This window comes from Amblyomma maculatum, chromosome 4, assembly GCF_055883805.1.
Source record: "Amblyomma maculatum isolate TAMU_Amacu chromosome 4, ASM5588380v1, whole genome shotgun sequence".
Classification (NCBI taxonomy): domain Eukaryota; kingdom Metazoa; phylum Arthropoda; class Arachnida; order Ixodida; family Ixodidae; genus Amblyomma; species Amblyomma maculatum.
The window spans coordinates 80,993,540-81,017,593 of NC_139347.1; positions in this window are offsets into that span (position 1 = coordinate 80,993,540).

The following is a 24,054-nucleotide window of genomic DNA, read 5'->3' on the forward strand; positions in this document are numbered from 1 at the left end:
TAGATAGATAGATAGGAAGGAGAAAGGAAGGCAGGGATGTTACCCAGAAAGGCCTCCTGTTGGCTAGCCTACACGTGGGAAAAAAGTTAAGGTGATGAAAGAGTGCAAGAAAAAGGGGGCGTGAAGCACAGTCAGAGTTTTTGAATCAAGCTGGTGGCTGAATGTAACTAAATAGTGCCCTGTATGCTTTGAAGGTAGTCGACTTTCGTGGCCATAGACCAAGGATCGTATCCGCTCCAAAAGCTCGAGGATCGAGGCGGTCCAGCGCATACCGCAGTTTATGGTAGACTTTCGTTACGTTGCATACTGCATTCTCACCGCTGTCGTAATTTTCATTTTGTCAGCTCGGAGCCTCTACAGCTTCTTTGGCTGCCAACAGGGTCTAGTCATAAGCACCAATCCTACGAACACGTGATGATACTTATTCAAAACTGAAAAAGAAACACTTAGTTCAACATAATTATGGTGAACTAAAGTGTTCCCACTTCATTGCTTTCTAGCGATAGTTGCTTAGTGGACTTTTGCATGGACGATATGAAGAATGTCGAATAAAAATCAAGATGATTCAGGAAAGGGTCTTGGGCGGAGAACACATCTATGGCTGTCATTTCTCTACCCAAGAGAAAAGAGTCAAATATATTTATTTAGTGTACGTTTCAAGCGAATAAAACGTTCTGACCGAACGGCCGCTGATGTGCGTGGTCACATGGGGTAAACTGAGCAAGCTTCTAATTCGGCAAGATGCGAAGAGAAAGGCGAAAGGTAGCATGGTCGTTGCTGTGGTAGAGTTTTCATATTGTTCCTTCGTGTTTGCACACGTGCTTCAAAATAGCGCTAATTTATTTATGTGGCACTGCTAGCCGAAAATTTGGGTTGGGTAAATGAAAAACTCAAATTCTCAAATACGTTATATTTTGCTTGTTAGACGCACAGAGCTTGGTCCCTTCCTTGAGACACGCTTTCGTGCCTAATTGGCCTCTTCGCGCTTGTCGCGTTGCGAACCAACTAGAGCTTTTTTTAGGCCGGAGTGGTACAGACCACCCCAGTATTTCTTAGTCGCGTCTCTGAGAAAGAACTTCCAGGAGTTGGATCGGCGGCACCCCATAGAGTGACAGGGGCAGGGGGGGAGGCTGTTATAAAAGCGATCTCTCTTCGTGCCATGTCACCTGAAAACTATCACCTGCCTCACACAAAGCGTACAAGAACTATGCTTAACTTTACGGAGGGCAGGTCCTCCAACAATGACGCTCGCCTATACTAAATAACTTGGCATCTTAATGCAAGACATCGATGAATAACCTCTCACTTTAAAATATGCGGAAGCTTCCATCGCTTTCTTATAGAGCCCAGCTCTACTTTTTGCACTGCTGGTCCCAAAGTCAATCACTTGCGCGTTTGATCTTGAGCCGCCGTACTGTCCAAGTCACTACACGCTCATCAATGTCCCTAGTCCGTAGCACTACCCGGGGCTGCCGAACGATCTGCCTGATTGTGGACACGAAGGATTGATGCAGACCCCACGGGTCTATGCGGGGGTTTAACAACTGCTTGGTCGGCGCTTAGCTGCTCGGGCTCGCGATAGATGAGGTGCGTGCCGGTGCAAACACGTCATTGCCTCAGAACAGGCGTCAGGCCGAGTTTTATCACCCAGCCGAAATAGACGACGAGAAGCAGTAGCGAAGAGAAAACGTGATCGGCTGAATCAATGACCGGCGAAGAGCGAGATGTTCTCACGGAAAAGAAATGTCAGTACGACCTTGTAACCATGCTTAACAATGCTGCATCCCAAATAAACGCGTTTAACCGGGACGAACATCCGCATTTTTTTTTATTTAGAAACCCCATCACGTGCACCTTACTTTCAGGCTTTTGGAAAGATGCGCGTGTGTCTCCGAAAGTTGATGCCAAACTGTTATCTCTTATTTCTCGAGCATTCGCTGTGTATGTTTCTGGTAGTGAATTATTTCGAGTGGAGGGGCGACAGAAGTCCAGAAAACTCATAAGTGGATTCTAAAGCCACTTCCTTTCTTTCGTCCTACGTTGCAGCTTACGTTTCCGGGTCGAAATAAAAAAGAATGGATGTCCCCGTGGCGTGAAATATAGTTCAGCTAATTAACTGAAACCAATATCTTCTCCCAAAGTAAAAGGTGATATTTATCTCGGGAAGACGCAAGAATGCACTTATATAAAACGAACGTGGCTGTCTCTTCACATTGTTTGCAGTAACTGCGCTGCTGTACAAATATAACTGTATACTACCGCACACTACTGGACTTAAATCCGACAAATAACGTCCTTTTGTAGACTTCAAGGTACCCTGCAAAAAAAAAAAATACAAAAAGGAATTTTCCACCTGAGCTGCAGAGTTCTGCGCTGAAGACTTGGTAGATGACATTAACAGTCATTTTATTCATTTGCACGAGTAGGTCGATCGTTTAATGCACGTGTAGCAGCGCTTTCAGATGAGGCCCCGAGAAAACATACCAAGCGCACAAAGAGCGTAATTAGCATGTGTCTTTATGTACTACTTAACTTGCTTAAAGTGAGAAATCATAGTTAATTATTGTGCTCAACGCCCAGTTTTGCGGACGTAACCCTTACCACATCTTGACAATGATGGTGATCATGGGGAACTCGGACGGCAAGTTAACATTTACTAAGACTTACTGGTTTTGGTATAATATGAATGTGTGGCAGCTTGAGGATATGAGCAGGCGCTGCTTCGCTCTAACTTTTTTTTGTGAATTAGTTCAATTTGTTCAATATCCTTGACGCCTGCCTTCATTCTTTGATTTCTGTTCTGTGCCATTCTTTGAATGCGAGCGCACCGTTTCTCTGCCATTCATAAACTTGTGCAATTGACGCTTTCATCGCCACCCTATTTTGCTGCTTGCAGCTTAAAGTCGGCTGAAGATGGGATGAAACGTTTTGTCGTAAATAGAAACGTACCTGACTTCGACGACAAGCCAAAGCACCGCCATCTCAAGAGCGACGGCCGGTCGAGTCAGGCAAGAGCGAGCCAACGTCGGCCCCGATTGCCTCACACGCAAGGTCAGGCAGCAGCCCGCTCATGCAAATGAGCTTGTTCTGCTAAACATAAATGCCTGCTCGGCCTAATTCAGAGCAAGTACATTTGCATACACTAGTAGGACGGCCGACAAGGGGATATCTTCCCGTTCGCCCCTCCTTGTAGACGGTGAAATTTCGTTGCTGTCGACAATGTACGACCTTTACGCTATCATAGCCTTTCTTCTTCGAGTTTTATTCTCTTTTATGCTTCACTCATGATTAATTTTCTTAACTCATGGCCTTGCGACTTTCATTACAAGGTGCGAAATACATCCTTTGGGAGTTGTAAAACATATCCTAGAGGCGCGTTTCTTGAAGGAAATTTTCCGGCGCATGGCTGCTATCATCGACGCCCAAAGGAATACGCTGTTGAAGTAGGAACACGCATAGTAAACAAGAATAAGAATGGTAATTTTGCCAGCTCAGTTATGTTTAAATGTTGTCAATCTTTTTTTTTTTTTGAAAACACATGAAGATTTTTGAAGCAGTGAAAAATGTTTGAGGGCGAAGTTCGCACCGTAATTTAATCTTGAAGACAACGTTTTTTTTCTCATTCGACAATGTTTTCATCACTCGACAACTGCAGTCTTCGCCATCGCTATCTTGTTTTTGGCTCTGTGGGAAATCATTCGACGTAAGCACATATGTTTTCAATTCTTTTATATGAGGATGACTTCTAGCCATAAGACTGGAAACTAACGAATAAGTAGCAATTTTTCCAAAAACGTATACCATTTTAGGTTTCAGGGTAACAAGCAGTCACATTTTTATGAGTGTGGACAAACTGCTACGGGAAAAGGCAAGTGGTCATTGGTGCTGTCTGAAGAAAGCTGCCAACACTAGTGAACCTAGCTCGACGTTTTCAACGCATTCTAGTTCGCCATATGCTTCGAGGCAAGTTGCTCATTGAAAAGTAACTCAAAATATTTAGTTCAACAAAGAAAGGTTTCAAACGAGGTTCCAAACAAGTCTTCGTCTGCACAGTACACGCATGCGCACAGGTAACGTTACAGAAGTGACCATGGAGTCGTCGTCGTTTTCAATGGGTAAAGAAATTTTTAAGCCGAGAACATTATTGGCCGCAATCATTGAGGCTCTCATTCTTAAACATAGTAGGCTACGCGTTTACCTATATATGATCATCGTTTGTTTAAAAACAATTTCAAGGAATCTGGCAAGTGCTGAAAGGTAACGGGATGTATGTCTTGAGAACAATATTCTCTTTTCATGGGCAACTCAGCAATCACACGTACATGATTATATGAGCAGCAATCAGTTTGCACAGCAAAACTACGTTATTTCGAATTTTATGGGAGCTGGGGAAATTTGCCAGCCCACTAGGTGTAAAATGTCCATGGAACTGAAAAGAGCAACATAACAAAATGCCTCTCTTCTGGATACTTTATTTTTGAAAATAGCTTCAATTGTATTATTGCGTTCGACATTTTTTTGTATATAATTGCTTATGTTGAGCTATTCCGAAGAATGCTACGCTTTCCTCAACTCCACTTACAAACGCGGGCACACCTTACGAATTAACAAAACACCACGCGCGCAGAATCAGTGCATTGTAATACAGTAACGTGATACGTGACGGCAATGATCACTGACATAGCATTACGCTCATGCAAACAGAGTGAAGAAAATGACGAAGCACAGCTGCAGCCGTAAGTATTCAAACCAAATTTCACAACTGATTTTCACAGCGAGACGCACAAAACATTTATATTTCGCTGACAACTGCGTCACTTATTCCAAAGTAAGTCACTACGATCAGTCCCTCACACTCATTCATTTTACCTCATCTATAGTGCCCAGTGCACATACGAGTGTGGTAGAGTTCCTGAGAATGAGAAAACGTTTTTGCTAGAAATACGTACGTGTGAAAACACCGGATAGGGTGTAAGGATTAGACAGCCTTCCGAGTGTTAGGAGGCCGATATAAAAAGGTTTTCTCTACGAGCTTAGCGAGCCAGGTTTTCAGCGGTAAATCGTGTGAAATCCATGTGCGCCAAATCAATCATGAGTAGCTCGAACTGACAAAAGCCCCAAGACTGAAAACACATTAATCTTTAAAACTGATTAGGAGTAACGATTCAACTTAAGAAAATAGTTCCCACTGAAAAATGTATACTGGACAAAAATTGGAAGGCAGATGAAGCATCCTACACATATAGTAACCACTAGACTAAATGACTATGGTGTCCCCTATAATACACATATTTGTGTCCGATTCCTATTTGTGAGGTTCGCACATTCCCGGGGCTTGAATTAAAAAATTACAGGTAATTCGTGACATTCATTCGTTACATACGCAGATGCTGCTTCGGTGTATCAAAGCGGCTGCCGCTTGCCGCTTTACCCTTTTTTGTTCTGGTCTCCATGGTCACCGGGCTGCAATAATAACCATCACCTTCTCTAATCTCTTCTCTCTGGCCACCTGCCTCCCTTCTTAATCCTCTCCACTCGCAAGATTCTTCCTTCCCGGACATCAAGGGCATCAAACGAAGAAGCAGCAACGACACGTGATAACGTCTACCGGAATGGGCGCTGTACCGCTCTACTTTTAAAGATTTTACGTATAAGCGTTAATACCTTTTTTCTGCTGCAGCCTTTGCTAATCCTCGATCGCGTATGCACTTTGCTATTCGCACAATAACTAATTCCTTAATTTGTATCTCGATACTTCCTATATACTGACTAGCACACCTCGTAAGGTGCCATGTAATCTGAAAGGTCTTCCGACACCGATATAAACTCCCGCTTTACTCACAGTAGGGCCATTGTTTAACCTGTACCAACTACACCACTGTAGCAGAGCTCTAAAACCTCCAATGGCGTTCTGCTACACTGTTCTAGCGGGGGTAAGTTTAAAAAAAGGACCCTATAGTGCACGAACGTGTCTGTGCGACCTAGGAAAACTTGCCTTACTCTAGATATAGGGACCCAAAAGATTGAATCCATACACCAGTCTACTATTTCTTAAGGGCTGCTTGATTAGCAGATCCTGCCAACTTGGTGATGGTACGTGATCTTGTGAAGTCACAGTGCTCGTCGACCGATCAGTACCCGGTCATGTTACTTTTCCAGCTTCCCCCTTTTAGAGGCATGGTCGGGAATACCTGCTTGCAAAGACAATGCCTACGACGACGATGCAAACTCTAACGATGACGACTGATTTCTTAGAGAAGGGAGCTTTAATGCTATCGCATTCATGTTCCGCTTTCCTGATACTAGGCGTACGTTTAAAATACACCAATGTGGTTGGTATGTCTGTTTAGTTCTGCACAGGGGTGTGCCTGATAGCCGATGTTTGGCCTCGCTATATAAACGTAAAGCAAGTATTGAAATTTTGATGTATTAAGCGCAGAGTTTAGTTGTTCCATGTGTGCACATATGTACAGTACTCACGGATTGAAATAGGACACTCGGAGCGCGTGGCCGTCGCTGCATGCAGCGCCGCCCGTGGATGCTCATGGAACCAAGGTGCTGCATTGTGGTATAGCGCGAGGGGGAGAACATCTAAAAAGCAGAACTGCTCCTTCCGGTCGCCAATAAGCCGGCCTGTTGTTTACCACACTGCTTGCATGCAGGGACAGCCACGCGCTCCGAGTGCCCTATTTCAATCCGTGAGTACTGTACCTTTCAGCGCTAGTTATAAATAGTACAATTTGGCTGTGATTGGGCGCAGCACACGGTACTGGCCCACCTAGCGCGAAAGAAACTTTTCCGAGAGCCCAATATGTCGAGAAGGCCCTTTGAGCAACACAAGGGATCCAGGTAAGAAGGAGCTAGCTGTCGAGATGGCGGCTGTTGAAGTGCTCTTGCTGAGAAGCTTGGGAGGCTTGCAAGCGGGAAAGGGCGACTTGGCGAGCACGGCCGGCGCGTGCAATGGCTCCACGGGCGTATTTAGAATGGGGAACCAGATACGCGAAACAGCCTGTCAAGCGGCAGTTGAGGCTCATGGCAGTACAAAAGGTGAAATAGAGAGTAGCCGGCAGTGTCGGGACGGGATGAGTTATACGTAAAATGTGCCGTATGAGAGGGTGACGTCCAAGTCACGGTGGTCAGAGGAGACTACGGGGCGAGCAGATCAGTAAGTGTGCGATTGAGTCGCTCAGTCAGGCCGTTTGTTTGTGGTTTCACGCTGAATGAAGTAACTGTAGCAGAGGTGCACAAGTCTAACATTACTTACTCCAGCCTAATTTGCGCATGACCCAAAAAGTCAGCACACTATACATGTGCCTCCTTATAGGGAATAAACGTTGTTAACCACCCGACGTGAGGCCGCGCATAGTAAGAAGATTGCCATGTGTGAGCTAGGAAGATAGTTAAAAGAGAAACAAAACGTCGGTTGACTCACTTAGCTTGCCTTTGGACGTGGAGAAGCAGGCAAGTATTCACCGCTCCTACGCAGCGAGGCAGAGCTGTTAGGAAATGATTTGAAAAATTAACCTTCGAAGTAATCGCTTCGTTCAAACGACGCGTGCTGTCTGTCAGGTCCCAGGCCAAGGGGAGGTTCAATCCCCTGTGGTATCTTTGTGTGATATAAAGGGCGCTCGAGTTGATCACGTGGCCGTAGCGTTCCTTCACGGGCAAAACAAGATGGGATATATTAGAAGTTGCGCTAATGTGCAATCCATGCATCATAGGTGTCATCGCGTGAGTCGTACTTCGGCAACTGCCCACGATGCCCATGAAACGACGCCCAAGTGTTAATAACTGCAGTATGCCTGCAGATAAACCAATGAAACTGGAAGGCGTTCAGATGTTGAATATGATGTCTTGATAGCATTTGTTCATCATCTCGAGGCATCACCAGAGCACGGGGAAATCCCGAGTTTCAGATGTAAACGTGACACCACATTCATCAAGTTATATGCACGTGTCTCGCACTTGATTTTTTATTCAGTAGAAAGGAAAACAAAGAAAGCACTGAGAAAGCCCAGAATGAAGAGAAAAAAAATGCCCAGTGATAAACGGGATCTTCTTGCCTAACCATGACCTTCTCTCAATGGCATAAAATGCAGTTCTGGGTCACGTAAACACGTGGAAGATTCTGCCTACCAACCAGAAAGTTGATATGGTGTTCACGGATCGACAGCGGCCTCAAGAAACAATTTGGCGGGGGATTGAATGCGGCAACGGGCCATACTACGGATCTCGAAAAGATTCGACCCTCTTGCTTTACACACATATTGGAACTGGTGGAATGAAGATACTTTGAGTAGGCAAGGCTCTCATATCGACGGGGAAATGAAGCGCGGGCCCTTGGGTCTACATAGCAGTTCAGGCGCGCTGAACTCTGGGCTGAATAAAAGAATTGGCAGTTTTAGTATTTCGGCTCCTCGTATCTACATTTTATTTGGCGTTCAACTTCTATTGACGATACATCTTTTTTCCCTTATCAAAGTTACACTTTCAATGTTAGTTCATGACTCTCTAACTCGACTTAGCTGTCCAATGCTTTCATTAGGATGACTTCTGTAACCCTACATGGTATTCTTCAGAAGTAAAGAACTCCACTCCCGGCATTTTGCTTCTCTGAATACGTATTGCTGAAATCAGTTTATAGCTCAAGTTTTTATTTATGCAATCTGTGTTTATTTAAAAAAATTTATGCAATCTGTGTGATCTGCGCGTCACTGGTTAGGTAGCTTTTCTGTCCTGCATGCCGCACTATCTAAAGGAAAAAGCTCAAGTACGCACCTGAACCTAATCGGATAGCTTAGTGTTAGTTTCTATTCCTTATGGATTGCTTTTCTAGCACAATGGTATTTTAGCCTGTTAAGGGCGATAGAGCTTGGCCTTTGATTTCGGCTATTCCGAAGCGTACTTCAATCTTATTATAGGCGTAATTATATAAGCATAATCGTTGCTCACAAAGATATAACAGAAAATGGTGGAATATCATACACATGATAATCACAGACAAATAATATAGCATAGAAATAGACAAAAGCTATCGCCCTTAATTGCCCTTATATTGGGGCAATTTTTCCCATGTTTATATTAGAATGGCTTGCCTTTCTGTTCATTCCTGATTGCATCACACTGTTGATGATGCCTTCATTCGTTGGTTTTGCGCTTGGTCACAAACGCATCACTAGGGGAACAAAACATGCGCCGAAATTTTAGTGCTAAAACGTGATTATTTTCAATGTTATAAGCCACAAAGTAGGAAACGAAGGTAAACTGAGTGTTCTTATTGCTCTTTCCTTTATCTCTATCAACCCAGTTGCGACGTGATCGCAGTACAAAGGCGCCTCTGTCAGAGACTTGAGCTGAGCTTCGACAAGCTGGCCTCCACATCCTCGATTCCAAGCAGAAACACGTGTTGTTTCTTTTGTCCAATCACACACACACACACACACACACACACACACACACACACACACACACACACACACACACACACACACACACACACACACACACACACACACACACACACACACACACACACACACACACACACACACACACACACACACACACACACACACACACACACACACACACACACACACACACACACACACACACACACACACACACACACACACACACACACACACACACACACACACACACACACACACACACACACACACACACACACACACACACACACACACACACACACACACACACACACACACACACACACACACACACACACACACACACACACACACACACACACACACACACACACACACACACACACACACACACACACACACACACACACACACACACACACACACACACACACACACACACACACACACACACACACACACACACACACACACACACACACACACACACACACACACACACACACACACACACACACACACACACACACACACACACACACACACACACACACACACACACACACACACACACACACACACACACACACACACACACACACACACACACACACAGGCGCGCGCGCACGCACGCATGCAGACACACACACACGCATGCGTCTGTCATGTAATTGAATAGGTGACGATGGGAGTGACGACTTGGGGAAGAAACACTTTTCTAAAACCGTAAGCTTCTCTCTACCCGTTGGAATAAAGTTCTGTAATGCATCGCTGATCGTCGATGAGAGTAGAGCAAAAAGGGCTGAACAGGCATGACACTTTTGATCTCCTGCTGATGTAACCTCGCACCCTCGTCTCTATTTGTACGTGAGAAACACCATGAAGGTTACAAATATTTAAAGCAAATTCCCCTTAACATACCTGCAAGCAACGAAGAAGCCCTCCGGCATTCGAGTGACTGTCATACAACGTGTGTCGCCTTGCACACCATGCCCTTGCCGCACTGTTTCGCCAGATTTCTATCATGCATACCCTGCCGTAGCCGGTCGCTGAAGCGGTAAGCGGTTCGCCTGGCCTGAGTTTTCGACTTGCCGACACCGCAGCAGAGGCGTGGGCTTCGAGACAGTTTTCACCGAGCAAACTATATCCTTCCCGGAACTTCTGTAAATACGAAAAGCGGCTTGCGGTTAATAGCGCGCAGCACCCCGGCGTGGCTTCAGTATGTGTACTGCGGGTGGCGTCAACGCCGACGGCACTGAAACGCGAGAGTGACCTAAGAAGACCTTTGACATTGAAAATAGTTTCATTCGGAGAGGTTATTGACTGATGGCTAAACGACCACGAGGGCACTGGCCAGCTTAGGCGGATTGAGGAAGAATTAGAAAAAGGGGCGGACACCTCAAGCAGGCCATTCGCAGCCAAGAAAATAAAAACGCGCAGCGCCTTGACGTCGTCCTCCATAACCCGTTTGCTGCGGGAGGCTTCTCACGCAGCAATTCTGACGGCTCAAAACTGAGACAAAAGCTAAGAGCTCTTTAAAACATGCCAGTAGTGACTTACTTGATATTTTGAGCCGTTGTACAGAGTCGTCGCGAGGTTACAGTCCATCGAAGGCCTGCGATTGAGAAGGTCAGGCAAGAAATATAAAAGGAATTAGGCTGGCGACAAAGCTGCAAAGGCGGTAAATATATGAGTTGGAAAATAGAATGACGCCGTAGAAGATATTCAAGCAAGAGAGAAAAAAAAAGAACAAAAAGCCAAATACCTTTGAGGGCCACAAGCTCTGTCTTAAAAGTGCGATGCGAAAGCATTATGGCTCCCGTATAGATATCCTCTATGAACTCGAACTTGGCTCCTCACTTGTTCAGTAACTCTAAATATGCCGCCATTACATCTTAGTCATCGATATATAATCGTAAGCTATCACATTATCTGATAGAAGTGTCGGTCTAGTTATAAAGCCCGGCATTAATCAAGCCGTAAGAACGTGTCTGCATTAACTAGTGTAGTGTGTCTGATTCAGGATATATGAGTTCAATTCCCTTCTCAGAGAAGCGATCCGATTTGGCATCTTCTGTCAACCAGACCACGTCATGCGGTTTTGTGAGGACTCACAAGCCGCTTCAGCGCCCGCCCCTATCTCCTTCCAACTATCATTTGCCAAAGGGATAATTGTTTTTCTCTCAACTGCTGTCGGGACGACACTGCGTTGTCATGAGAACAGTGCCTTTAACGCAATGGCGTTCAAAGCCATCAACAAAAAAACGCCCCTCCTCCCCCGCTAGCCCCCGACTCGTCGCTTCTCATTATCTGACCACGAATATTGGTTCTCTACACCGATGCCACTTTTAGGAATTGCGACCAGAAGAAATACATTTTCTGCGGGGCACGTGCACTTCGCTCTAGACACTTCTCAAAGCCCCTCATCAAATGCCGGTCTCTTTGGTATAACGCAAATGACGTCGGTCCTGTAGCAGAGCAGTGTCAGCATATATCACATAGGAAAGGAAGAGTGCGGAGCAGCTGTTAGGTGAAAGTTGCTTCAGAGTTTTGCAATTTGTTTGCACTCCTTTCGACGATGAGCCCAAAAGTCTTCTGACATTTGGCATTTTACTGAAAAGAAGAACGCGTACGTGTGGTAGCGGCATTGTATTGCTGCAGCAATTGACTTATTTTATTTCTTTCGACCTGTTTACTTTGACAAGCACCTCCTCTTCCTTAGTTTTGCATATCTGATAATGCTAAAAAAGAAAAAAAAAACGAGACTTGGCCCACACTGTCGGCGTATCAGTTTCTATTCTTTCCATCACTCACATGTATGTAAATGTATGTGTTTTACAAAAGTAATTACTTAAGCATCAATCTTGTCGGGCGAATAAACAGCAACGCTGCTTTGCCCCACGATGCACATTCCGCATGCAAGCTAACTTGAGGTGCTGAGTGGACTCGCAAGTAGAGAGGTCTTGGTTGTCGAATAACACATCGCGCGCTAGTTGGTTCATCGCAAGTCAGAACAGCGCAAGCTAGACAGGAACGTAAGAGGAAGACAAGAAACACACAGCGCTGACTTACAATGGAAGCAGCCGACATTTGTCCCAGTCACACAACCGTAGTTTAATTCATCAACTTCGTTTAAACGTTTGCAGTCGACAAGAGGAAAGAGCTTTAGCAAGATAACCAGTATTGAAGCGAACAGGAAAGACTAAGGGAGGAATAGGAAGTCTCAGAGTGAAAAGCGAAGCGTATACCACGTCGCCACTTACCACCTTTACGTCGCTGACAATTTCATCTCCTATGGAAGCGCATTTAGATTTTTGCGGTACATTTGAATCTTTGTCAGCCTCTGTTACTCATGTTTCCCGGCCGCCTGGTAGAAGTTCCCGATGGTAGGAAGTGCCTACAAGCCCAATTTAGCACACCGGCTTTCCCTGGACCATTAATTGTTTCTGGTGTGTAGGAAAACTGCGAGCCACGGTACTGAAAAGCTGCCCGGTCATCTTCAATCAATATTGTTAGACCGGAGGCTCTAATATCCGGGTTGCAACTTGTGAGTTCGCTGGGTCTCCGCAAAAGGCCCTGAGTTCATCACGAGCCCCCAGCTTGTATGCTTTACCTCAAGCCTGTGAGCCGGGATAAGCACATGTTGAAATCGTAGCTGTGCTCTATCGGCTGCAAAATATGACTTAGTCGTTCTAGTGGGAATACAGCTAGTCCTCGTCTACTGCTTTCTTGCTAAAAAGAAAATGCAAGCTGCAAATGGATTCAAATGGCCTGGTTGGAACCTATCTTTTTGGGCTTGGTGGCCGAGGCCTTCGCATCGAGTACATTCGCGCGTTATGAGCGTATAGGGTTAAACATCCGCCAGTATTATTCATTCATTTCACACCTATGAAAAAGTGTACCATTTTCATCAATACAATGATTAACAAACTGCTGAGCATCCCTAATTGCATTTTTGATGCCGTTGAAGTTCTAGAGCCTATCACCTTGGTTTTCACTAAAGAATGCCCTCACTCCTCACGTCCTCTGGCAGTGGCCGGAGTGTAAATGCGGTAGGCTCGACGCTCCCAAAGCGGTGTGTGTCACACATGGCCTTTCTAATCCCGGAATTTGTTATAACTTAGGAATGTTTACTTCCTCGCTGTAGCTCAAGGAGGATGAACTGCACGAAAAGACTAGCGATGTGACAGTAAACGCCTCAGGTGTTTTACCCGAATGCCCTTATTATTATGAGAGAACACAGAAAGGCCGAAATGCTTTTCGTCTAGCTCAGGAAACTGTCTGGCACAAAATTCAATATTTTATTGTGATATACGTGGCGAACTACGCATATATATCTGCTGTTAAAAGCTATAAGGCCTTGGGTCTTAAATTTTCTGGTGAATTATTGAATGCTTGGAAAGTATAAGATGCTTTAGCTTGCTACTTACAACCATCCAGTGTTATAATGCGTCCTTCACCTCCCCTCAAGTCATCTACATTGCTCCTCACTGTCAGTTCTGGTATACTACAAAAAAAGAAAAAGTCCTGTATAAAATATCCACAGTAGTTCGAAGAGCTGATCTGAAGAGAAACACGTTGAAGGAAATAGCGCAACCCTGCAGACCTCTCTTTAAATGTAATTCCTAATATAGGTGCAGTAATAAATACTGGTAACGTATGTGGTGACAGAAACGTTTTTGGAATATACGTAGCTCCTATACATAGCCTTCCCTGACTACGAGAAAGCATTTGACTAAGTCGAAACATCATCAGTGATGCAGGGAATGCAAAATCGGAGCGTTGGTGAACATTATGTGAAAGTGCTGGAGGATATCTATATTGGTTGCACAGTAACCATATCTGCGTAAAGAAAGTAATGCGCTTAGACAAGGAGACGTGATCTCCCCACTGCTATTCACAGCTTGCTTAGAGGAAGTATTAATAAAAGACATGGAAAGAGAACAATTTGAGATCAGGGTTAATGAATATCAAAGAAGAAATTAGTGCCAACATTGAAAGAGAAGACAAGAAAACACACACGACGATTGACAAGCGCTGCTGTGATACAGCGCTTGTCAATGGTCGTGTGTGTTTTCTTCTGTCCTCGTCCAAGTATTAGCGCTAATTTCTTCTTTAATATGCACACCAACTAGTCCGACAACACGCACTTCTGAACTGTTAATGAATATCTCTGCGATATGAGATTCGCTTAAGACATTGTCTTCTAATGTATCTCAGTGGACGAGTTGTAAAGAAATAATAATGACCGAGACAGGAAAATCAGAACGATAGGCCTAAAATTAATATGCAGAAGACTGAGGTAACGTTCAAAAGCCTGAGAATGAAACAGCAGTTTACAATAGGTAGCGAGGCACTGAAGGTGGTAGGCGAATATGTCTGCTTAAGAAAGGTAGCAACGGCCAATGTAGGCGACGAAAAGGAAATACCTTGGAGAATAAACATGTGTTCAAAAACATTTGGAAAGTACTCGAAGATTTACATCTTACCAGTACTCACCTACTGGCTGAAATGATTAGGCTAACCAAAACGGGTTCCACTTAAGTTGAGCACAACGCAGATAGCTATCGAACGGAAAATGGTAGATGTAACGTTAAGAGAAGCGTCCAGAGTGGACCAGAGAAAAACTCGAGTTATTACCATTCTAGTCAAAATCAATCAGAAGAAATAGCGTGGGCAGGGAATGTGTTGCGGAAAGATGATAACCAATAGTCGTTAAGGGTAACAAATTGGAATCGAAGGTAAGGAAAGCGTCGTAGGGGCGGCGTAATGTTAGGTAGGCGGAGGAAGATAAGTTAGGTCAAGTGGATGCAGCCTGCACCGGTGCTGATTAATTGGAGGAATATAGAGGATGCCTTCGCACTGAAGTGGGTATAATCCGGCTGTTGATTAAGATAACGATGATAAGGAATGTGGGGTTTAACGTCCCAAAGCGACATCAACTATGAGGGACGTGGGAAACGTTCCACTACAGGAACGGCAGACAACGAGGATGAAATGATAACTGCCTTAATAACGCTTTAGTTCTATAAACTCAGTAAAAGACTTCATCAAAATCATGGTAGCCCCTTCACAGGCGAGCACAGAAAAATAAGAGGGTCTCTTTGATGTCTTTTAAGACAAGAATGGTAAAAGCCTCCCCTTACTCTCCTATCATTCAAATAAAGTACAGGTCATTCAATTCGTCATTTAACATATTGGTATCACGTAGCCATTAGCAGTCATGATGAGTCATGCCTAGTCATTGTAATCATTATCACTCATCGACAAGCATTTTGACAAGTTTCCAGTAAGTTGCGGCCATTTCAAATCGTTTAAATATTGGTAGTTTTATGCCTAGTCATTGTAATCATTATCACCCATTGCAAAGCATATTTACTCTTTATTACTCGTCATTAGCAGTCATGATGAGACTTGCTTATTCTTCGTTCGTTACCACTCATCGCTAAGAATTTTTATTCATTTCCAACCAATTGCGGTCATTACACGCCGTACTTTGACATACTGGTCATTACAAATAATTTTAGTCATTAGGTTTGGTTTGGTTTGTGGGGTTTAACGTCCCAAGGCGACTGAGGCTATGAGAGACGCCGTAGTGGAGGACTCCGGAAATATCGACCACTTGGGGTTATTTAACGTGCACTGACATCGCACAGCACACGGGCGCCTTGCTTTTCGCCTCCATCGAAAAGTGGCCGCCGGGGCCGGGATTCGATCCCGCAGCCTTGGGAAAAATAGTCGAGCGCCCTAAGCACTGCGCCACCCCGGCGGGGTGTTTTAGTGATTAATAATTACCTGTATCGATGTCTATTATAAGTTTTATTCGTGACCGGTGACCATTAATCATTTTATTTCTTATTCTCCCTCCTCCCACGTCAGTTACTAGTGAAGGACAAATCAGCGCCCAGATGCGACACACAGATAACGCTCACAACTTCTGTGGACAAATTTTCGCTCCATGAGCCTAGAAAGGCTTCCACCTTAGAAACAAGATTTTTGACGTGGCTAAACCTAGCGAAAAGTGTGTAAGCACTAGCTTGGGTTTTGGGTAGTTTGTCTCTGTAAATTGTGGATAGCTTTGACGTCGTTGTTGTCTTCTCGAAATTACCTGCCAGACGTATACTGGCGAATATCAGGGGGATGCATATGTTGCCAGGAGCGACATTCATATATGGCCACCCATTAACCACGCGTACAAACATGCCTACGTGGCCTATGAACAGGGTGCCTAACTCACGATCGAAGGATCGAAGGAATTTAGAATTCTGATCTCACCTACCTATCTTAATTGTGATGCCTGAGATGGTGCTGCCTATTCGGGTTAATGTGACGACGGGCCGAATCAGCGAGTCAGTTTAGACATCCTGATGTATATGTTTTCACAATGAAATCCAATTTCAGTCATCTTCTTCTTATTTCCTTTTTTTTTTATTTGGTGTGCTTCCACACAACCTCCTTGCTGCCTCATAACGAAGCAATACAAATAACCCTTTAACTACTGTGCTCCCTCAAGTTTGTCGAGGCTGCTAGCCGAGCCCTGCTAATCAGTGTTGTCTGGTCCAGCAAAACGCACCAAGAGCAGAGTAACAAAATGGGTAGTGGGCATTACTCCTATTCGAGACGAACCTGTTCATTACACCTTTTTAATTGAATTGCACACTTAGGCTTGGCGCCACAAGTTTAGAATCGATTTTAAAGACGCGGAACAGCAGTTGGTGCTAAAACTTCGCGAATAGCGGAATTTTTGCTCAAGCGTATTTTGTTTTGTGCCTCTCGATAAAAAAATGCTTGCACTCCAGCCAGTTCAAGTTACAGTAAACCGCGGCCTTCTGTTTCCTCGGTGCCTTCAGTCTTTCATTCGTTAACCACCTTTGTCCGTGTTCAGCCGGTTGAGGGCAGACAGGAAGCGCAGGCTGGCGGGTTTGCACGCTCTCAGTTCGACACCTCCGGCTCCTTTGTATATGACGATGCGCTCGACGGCGCTGCCATTGTCGGGAATCAGGCGATGCTATACTTAGCAACAAGCCTTCTGAATACAATGACCTGGACTAAATAATTTCATCATGTGCAGTGCTTCATCATCTAGAAGCGTTGTCTAAACTTTGTGATTGAGCATACGAGGGAGTCAACAAAGAGCGCACAATTGTGCATGTGCGAGTACGCAAGAAATAAGTTTGAAAGCTCGGTAAAATATATGTTTATTAAGGGCGGAAAGAAATTACAAGCGCTTGAAGCTGTATTCAGTTTAAAAAAAAAGCACTCTTGTATCTGACTTCTTTTCTCCTTCCTTATTTCGAGGTATTTGCATGACACCTGGCTGCTTGGTCAACTTCTGAAAACAATTTTGTTTAAGAAAAGGATACTTCACATCACCCGAACTTTCTACCTTTGCAGAGGTAGAAACGTTCCGGATTATGATTGTAATATGGGAATAATTACTCACTGGCATGCACCAAAGCGCAGCCAACAGCTACAAAGAAAAGCAATACAGCTTTCTCAGAAACTTCGTGTAAACTTAGTAATTAACTTCGTAGAAAAATTAGTTAAAGAAAAACAGAGGGCAGTATTGAAGTCAGTTACGCTTAAACTCGCGTGACGCTATTTGCCTGCATCCTTTGCAAAACTGGCCGATGATTACGTTAATTCCTAATGCGAAACTTGAGCGCGGTTTATCAGCTCGTTCAGCTTTTCAAAAGATTGAGGCAAAGAATTCCAGCGAGACATGTATGCACAATTACAGACAACGTTTTTTTTAAACGCATATTTCTTCCTCAATAAACACTCCACTAACAATTTTTTATTGTCATCAAGGAAGCTTTGTGGTCGGAAAAAAAAGATGGGTATATGCTTGACTTGCTGCACCAATGCCTGGGTCTAAAAAACGATGTCTATGAAAGTATTTCGCGCGGTTGTCACAGCCGTGAGAAGCGTTACAAGCGAGAGCAACAGAAATCAGCCCCGGGCCTTGATTGGATCACCAATAAAATGCTAAGGAATCCGGAAGATGACTTCATAGTTTTTTAACGGAATTCATTGAAAACGTTTGGGAAACGAGCCAGTTGCCATATTAATGGAAAACGACAAACATAATACTAATACCCAAACCGGGCAAACCCCGGCAATTGAAAATTTTGAGACCAAGTTCCCTAACATCATGCGTAGGGAAGTTGCTCGAGTACGCATTCCAGACGAGATTAACGTGCTTCATGGAGCAAAACAACCTGTGGCCGCACGAAATGGTCGGTTTCCGACAACGCTTGTGCACGCAGGACGTAAAGTTCCGACTAACACATGATATCATAGACTCGCAATCGAAAGACGCCAAATTTATCCTGGGCCTAGACCTCACCAAGGCCTTCGACAATGTTAGGCACGAGGCTATCCTCGAAGGGCTCGAAGTGCTAGGAGTAGGGGAGCGACCGTACAACTACATAAAAGACTTCTTATCGGGAAGGAAAGCCTGCATGATGTTTCAAAATTTAGAACCTCCCACGATAGAGTTAGTATGCAAATGCACGCCGAAGGGCTCAGTGCAATCGTGTTTCCTATTCAATGTGGCGAAGAGAGACCTCCCGGGTAAACTTAACCAAATCAAAGGGATGAATTTTAGCATTTATGAGGACGATTTCAACCCCTGGATTAATAATGGGAGCGATGCGAGTGCGGAGCAACACCTGCAGGCAACGACCGACATCATTGCCGATTACGCGGCTGAAAGGGGACTTTCGTGCTCCCCACAACAATTGGAGTTTTTAGTATATAACCCAAAGTACCTCCGCTGCAAGAATAGCGGGGAGGTTTATATTCAGGTAGAGGGCAAACCGGTGCCAAAAGTAGATCGATCAGGATTGTGGGGATGGTCATTCAATCTCACAGTCATAACGAAAAGGTCCTGCAGAAATTAGAAAGTTACGTGATGCAAACCCTTGGGCTCTCAGGAGGGGTCGCCACTAAAGGAAGAGGCCTCAAGGAGAGAAATTTACTGAAACTAATCCAGGCGTACGTAATAATCAGTTACGCCACACCCTACCTGGACATCAAGGCTGGAGAAAAAGAGAATTATTACACTGTCTGATCCGAAGATGCATTAAGTAGGCGCTAAGACTGCCCAAGGGTACCTCGAGCGAACTGCTGCTTGAACTCGGGGTGCATAACACGTGGGCAGAATTGGCGGAGGCAGTGCGAGTCTCCCAGTTAGAGAGACTAAGCACGACTGAGACAGGCAGGGTGATCCTTTGCAAAAGTAGGCCTCAACCCAGACAGAGGAGACCAAAAAAAGGTCGCAATTAGTAGGGAAAGCAGGAACGCCTTGGTAGTCCTTCCCTTTCCTAGAAACATGTATCCATAATTTAATGTCGAAAGAAGGGCGAAACTCGCCGAAGCTCTAGAGCAACGGTTCAAGAAGATTGGAGCGAAGTAAGTAGTCTACGTTGATGCGGCAAGTGGCAGAACAGGTGCGGCGGTAGCCTCGGTAGTCGATGGCCTACTGGCGCCGGTATCCGCGGCAGCCATCAGAGGCCGCAACATACAGACTGCGGAGAAAGTTGCGATAGCATTAGCTTGCGTAGGATCGGAAGCCAAGTTCATAATTAGCGACAGCAAAACTGCCATCCAAAATTTTGGAAAGAGAGGATATCGCCGGAGGCAGCCAAAATCCTTACCCAAAGAACGCTGAATAAGAAAATTCAGTTAATTTGGATACCCGCTCACGTTGTCGTCCCTGGTAACGAGGCGGCTCACGAGCTAGCCCGAGCTCTCTACTTCCGGGTAGCCGTCGAGCCCCCCGAACACTAAGCATACGACGAGCGTGTGCAAAATTACGGGGAAATCATCGAACATTATAAATCGAGACGTAGACTGGTACTCCCGTAAGATGCTAGCCTAAATAATAGAGAAGCTGTGGCGTGGAGGCGGCTACGAACTAATACCTTTGTGAACCCGGTCTGGGCGTTTCACGCGCTACAAGACCCTAGGATTAATGATCTGTGCAAACACTGCTGGGCGAGAAGGACCCTCGACCACATAATTTAGGAATGCCCACAATCCCCAGAAATAGGACTAAATATAACATGTAGAGAAGCCTGGGATACCCTGCTGCAAAGCGCGGACCCTGCGACCCAGCACCGCATCGTCTATTTGGCGGAAGAGGCTGCAACAAGCCAAGGGCTAACTGCCAGCCTCTAATCCGCGGGCGCACCGTCTTCCCCGACACGCGGGCCGGGAGCGGGGAAGAGGACGCCCACTTCCGATGAAAATAAAAGTTGTGCAACCAATGTTATCTCGCATAACTGGTAAGAAATTCCTGTTTGTCTTTATATCTGCACAAAAGTCCACCACTGCTAACATTACTGTGGATCTATGGACGGTTTTGCTAGCGAAGCCAGGGCACATGTCGCACAGCGGAAATTTCCTTTTCTTGGCGCACATTCGTTGCAGTTCTATTTATTGCAGTGTTATTTATAACTATAATTGGTTCACAGGAAAGGAAAGGCGCTGTGTCTGTCACAATTTTTCGGGTGTGTTTGGACTGTACAGCGTCGCTCCTGTCGCGTGGCGTTCTTTGGCGCGCGTTCAAGTGTGGAATTATAGGTGGCAGCAGCGCTAGAAAAGGACACATCTCGCAGAATCTAGCGAACAGATATCGCGACCGCGAGATTTGCACCATAAGGAAAGAAAAGCTTTCGTCTTAAGATGTAACAGATACTGTATGCCTTTCCTTTCCTATAAGCCAACACACAAAGTCAGCGTGGAACTGTTGCTATGCGGTGCAGGTGTCCACAGAAATTGACAGGGAAGGAAAGACGTAGTATCTGCTGTACTTATTTCTGTGGACAAACCGAATTGCGCCAGGAGCGCTCGCTACCCCGGCTGTGGAGCTAGTTAAAAGGGACAACGCCAACGGCGACGCCGCAAAACGCAGCAAGGGGCGCCAGAGAGCTGCGCTCTAAACTCTTCATAGTTACATGGCAGGTGCGCCGTCTCCCGTTTTTAACGCGACAGCGTTAAAAGCCCCGTGCACCAAAAATCCGGTGCTGGCATCGGCGTCGGGAGCGAAACATCACGAGAATTGCGCCGGTAGGCGGTAGTTTGCAGCTGACATGGCCTCACGCTGACTAGACGTATGCTTTTCCTTGCATAAAAGTTAGCCGGAGCTCTCCGCTCGGGCCTCTCTTTTCACATGGGAGGGTGATATCAGAATCAGCCTGCCAGGGCCCTTGGATTGTAAGTCAGACACATTAGCCCTAGGCCACGCAGGCACTTTCATGCGGCTTAATTGAAGCCGGGCTTTATATGTCGGATGGTATTCTGGGGTATTGCGTTATATTTTTTGCACATCATTTGATTAAGTACTTCCACTATACTGCCAGGGAATAGATCCACAATAAATATTTTGTGTCATCACTTTGTCTATGTTTTTTATGTTCTTCCTCGTCCGTCCATTTCACTAGCTAAGGCAGCCCTGCCGAGAAAAACTTTTATTCATTAGCTACCACCTATGACATTAAATCCTTTTCCTTTACGAGCTCCACTAAAGGCAGTGTCTGCGAGAGTGCATTACGTTTTTTCCCTTCATCTTACTTTTCTTCCCAAAAATAAATATTCGGTTACGGCGCTCGACTACTGTTCCCAAGGATGCGGGATCGAATCCCGGCCTCGGCGGCCGCTTTTCGATGGAGGCGAAAAGCAAAAGCGCCCGTGTGCTGTGCGATGTCAGTGCACGTTAAAGAACCCCAGGTGGTCGAAATTTCCGGAGTCCTCCACTACGGCGTCTCTCATAGCCTGAGTTGCTTTGGGACGTTAAACCCCACAAACCAACCAACCGTTATTTTTCGCTTCGAAATGTATTCAGTCTGCATACTATGTAAGACAATCTGGAACACACATAGATATCTGTCCTCGTGTGCTGTCTCTAAAATTTTGACTTTAAGGCAGTGACCAAGTCATCGAGACTCATTATTACTGTACACCCTGCGGAAATAGGCTGCGGAAATAAAAGCTGTCTTGTAAAAAGCTCTCTTTAGAGGTCCATTTTTGTGCCTTGAAGAGCAAAATATTGCCCAGAATTAGCTCTCATCGAAGGCCGGCAAAACTAAGCTTGAGAGAATGACTTTTTATGCAATGTGTAATTAACTAGCTATTTTATTTTTGTAGTCATGTATCTTGGATGTGGAAAGAAAAGGCAACCAGCGGCAAATATACTATAACACAGTTCAGTGACCGAGCGTCACCATCCTCTCAACTAAGGCCATTGAACATATGTGCAATTTCATGTTGTCATCACATGTGGTGACTGGTGAGCCACCTCACTTTGCCATGGCCGCTAGCAGGGTACTACTATCACATAGTGTGCCGACGCCAAGGTGCGCTGATCTCTAAGTGGATGCCCGTTGGTTGGGCAGTCTGCATAGAACAGACTGTAATTCGTTCTTAAGTTGTAAATGACCTGTGTAAGTGACTTCATTCGCGGGTGGTGGCTTTATGAAACCCGTGGCAATCAAATGTACCAGCCCACCTTCTCAGTGTACACATTGCTTCCAGTCTTCGCGGCAACGTCCTTCAATGAGGAAGCGACGACATTTAAAGAGAAGTCCTCCTTGAGTAGTCTATTCTTCACCCAAAGAAAACATTATTTGGCACTGACATCGAGAACAGGTAGTCTTGTAAAATTAGGCTCAAAGAGATCACCAACCTAACGAGAGATGGTTTGCAGCTCAGCCATCACTTTTCCATTTTATATAATAATTTTCACGTTTGAAGTTCTTCGGCCAATGTTCATATGTTATTAAAACAACAGTTAATCTGAATTCTAGAAGGCATAGCAGCGTTTCTGAACTAAACAATAAGCAATTCTTAGATATTTAGGCAACAAACCCACAAATAAATCTCAAACAAACGATAAGCTATGGATAATCGCTCTCCACACATAGGCGTTTCATTTAGTTCTAAATTCCCATTTGCATTGTGTTGGGAATGCTGTTAATCGTGGTCATGTTTTCTAATTGCTGCCGTAACAATAAGGCCAACTTTTTCAAACGCGCATTGCAGAAATCCATCAGAAGAATCGTCTCCTTTATTCAGCCTCGCGTCTCGTTGCAGATCTGGACAAGCGCAAGCACACACTGCAGGAATCCATCACAAGAATCGTCTGCTTTAATCAGCCTCGCGTCTTGTTGCGGATCTGGGCATGCGAAATTTTTGGTGACTAAAATACAATAAAAGCCGGCGATTACCCACAAAAGGGATGAAAGTATGTATTCCGATCATCTCGCTGGTTCCGCGAGGGGCTGCCTTGGCGCGTGCTAGATCGATGCGCATGGAATGCCCTGAACAGACTAATGCGACTAGCACAATGTTTTGCGCTTGGGAGCAGCGTGTGTATGGCGACTGCTCGAGCTTTTGGCTTATTACACGCAGAAAAGAGAACTTTTCGCTTATTACGCAAGAGAAGAGTTGATGCAGGTCTTAAGCTTACACTCCTTGCTACCCCGCCGGAGTGGCGCAGTGGTTACGGCACTCGCCTATTGTTCCAAAGGACGCGGGATCAAATCCCGGCCTCTGCGGCCGCTTTTCGATGGAGGCGAAAAGCAAGGTTCCCGTGTATTGTGCGATGTCAGTGCACGTTAAAGAACCCTAGGTGGTC